We start from the raw sequence: 2983 nt of genomic DNA, 5'->3' as shown, positions 1-2983 counted from the left end.
TGATAGTGACTAATCGGGGAGTTAGGTCGGGTGATTCAGGGAGGTTTGGCAAGCTTCGCTCCCACCCACGCTCTGACTCGGCCCCGTACCTGTTGAAGCCACACTTCCCTTGAAGTGTGGCACGGGGATTCACAGGAACGTTGGCCTGTTGGCTTAGTCTTCGGGTCTTCCTCCACGCTCTCGTCTCCTTCTCCGCTTCTTTGGTCCGCTCACTCTCTCTCTCTCCACGGCTTCTCCCTTCGCTCTTCTCCAACCTCCTCCACGCCTCCAGGTGAAAAACACATCGACGTATGGTCCTTCTGGGTTCTTACAGGTTCCGGGTCTCTGACGTCAGACGAGGGGCCGGGCCTTGGCTCGTCGTACTCCGCCCAATTAAAGAAACAGTCTGCCTTGCTGGTTTCCGCCTCTTCGCTCCCACAATAGTTGGTTGACTGGTCCCCGTGTGGCTGTGGGGAGAGATAAGAAAGCGGTGACCTACTAGTGTCCACATCGCGGAGACTCGGCACCTCGTCACAGGTGTGCATGATATTTGTTACAGAAGCCACCTTAGTAGGTCCATTTACAGGCCATTTTTTCAAGATATGTTATGGGGACAGTGAGCAAGGAACACACAATTGTACTAGAAAGGTCACACGTGCAAACATTTCTATTTTTAAAAGTTGTATTTAACCAAAACAAAAAGTATTTATTTTACTGACTCCTCATGGGAATAAGCATTTTATATTTCTTAAACCGTTTGATGTTACTCCCTTATTGCTCATAAAACGTGTTATTTTGTAAAAGTCACCCTTCACCCCAGGTCTAATAAAAACAGGTGCTTTTAGAAATAATTCAACAAACCGCAGAAAAGCTGTGGTTGAAAAATTGTAAACAAAATGCCCTTTTACTGACATTGTCTGCTAACAGTGGGCATAAGAAAGAAAAAAAATGTGTTAGCTTACGAGATGTCACAGAAAGGATTGCTCATACAATGTTGCAAACAGCTGTGGCGCTGGGGCGGCCCCCGGTTCCTTAATCTGTTCCCAATGCCCGATAATGCTGAAAGAACAGGAAAGATAATCCAGGAGAGAACAAAAAGTGGAAAACAAAGAGATGAGACAGATGCTGCCCCTTGGTGTGCTCGACGGACCCCCGGTCTGCTCAAGGGACTGCTATATGTCTTTAGGGTCTGCAGGGGCACTGCCTATGATATCTGTTGATTAAGCAATTATGCGCTTGTGGTTGGACGCTTCTTCAGGATCTCCTCCGCCCCGCAGCACAGGACGCGCTATTGGAGTGATACATTGATACATGGGCCTGTTGTCACGTTCCATGAGGCACACAAACATCATCCAAGGTGTAGTGAAGTATTATGAAATAAGAAGCAGAAGACGTGAGCTCTTCTTGTCCAGTGTTTATTAGCCACAACCTCAGCAGTCCATAGGCAACTGACAAACCTGGAATGCTGTACAACCAATACCCATAGCAGCATTCTGCATTCCAGAGATGCAATACTGGAATGTAGGAGAAATTAGTTCACAACAATATCTCCCTTTCTACATTAGAACCAAATAAAGAAACATCTAGCAATGAAACATGTTAAAAGTGCGAGGAAAAGCACAGAACATAAATAGCACAAAAACACACATCACAAATTTCCTTACACTCTCCAGTTCCACATCTTTTTGAGATTCAGCGTTCCACTCTTGTTCAGTGAAAGTGGTGTCATGACAGACATTAACACTTGCGATGAGACATTCTTCATCATTTTCGTCAGCATTCTCAGGATAGTCAGTGAAGGTTAAAGGTGAGCGAGACAAATAATCTGCCCTACTGTTCTTACCATGCCTATCCTGGGTGTGTGATCTTTAATAACAGAACCACTTAAAATACTTACTAAAGGTTTGTGGTCAGTCTTGAGGATGAACTTTCTCCCACAAATAAAACATTTAAAACGTTCGACTGCCCAACAGCTCCCCAAAAGTTCTTTTTCGATGATGGAGAATACTTTTTTGTTTAACCTCAAAGACCTAGAGGCAAAACCAATAGTCACCTCAGTTGGACCCTTCATCTGGGCAATGGTGGCACCCAAACCATCATTACTTGCATCAACAGTGATGATGCACTCTTTTGAACAATCAAAAGGTTCAAGAACACCGGCCGATATGATATTGTTTTTCAAGTATTGAAATTCTTCTTGACAACTTTTCTCCCACACAAATGTTTTTTCTTTCTTCAACAGTTCTCTTAACGTGACAGTTTTAGCTGAACATTTTTGAATAAACATCTAATAGAACTCACAGAGACCCAAGAAGGATGCAACATTTTCTTTACTCTTGGGAGTTGGAGCTCTGGTAATTGTGTCAACTAAACCGGGTCTAGGTTAAACCCCCTTCTCAGAAATACCATGACCCAGATACTCAATAGTACTCTTGGCAACAATCCCGAACTTTTGTAACCTCGCCAAAACAGCACGCATGTGTTTGTCATGGGTGCAAAGATCTTCACCCGCGATTAAGATGTCGTCTTGGAAGGTTACGACACCCTCAATTCCTTCCAAAACATTTTCCAGAACACGCTGAAAAACAGATGCAGCCGACACTAGGCCGAAAGGCATCCTCTTAAACTGAAAAGTGCCCATTGGAGAAACAAAAGCTGTAAGGTGACGTGATGACTCATCAAGTACTATCTGATGGTACGCGGATGCTAAGTCAATCTTGGAGAAAAACTTAGCACCTGAAAATGTACTGATGATATCATCAATTCTGGGTAAGGGGTGAGAGTCAATCCATATTGCCTTGTTAAGGCTTCTACGTTCAACACAGAATCTCAGTTGCCCGTTCTTCTTCCTAGCAATAACTAAAGGGGCTAACCATAAAGAAGACTCGATGGGTTCTATCACAACACTAAAAGGTACATTTCTCAACTTGTGTTTCACAGGGGTGACATCACTTTGAACTTTATTCTTATGCTTGAACCCTTTTATTCTACCCAGTTTGTCATC

Source organism: Triturus cristatus, chromosome 11 (genome assembly GCF_964204655.1).
Source record: "Triturus cristatus chromosome 11, aTriCri1.1, whole genome shotgun sequence".
Taxonomy (NCBI): domain Eukaryota; kingdom Metazoa; phylum Chordata; class Amphibia; order Caudata; family Salamandridae; genus Triturus; species Triturus cristatus.
Note: the sequence above shows the minus strand (reverse complement) of the source record.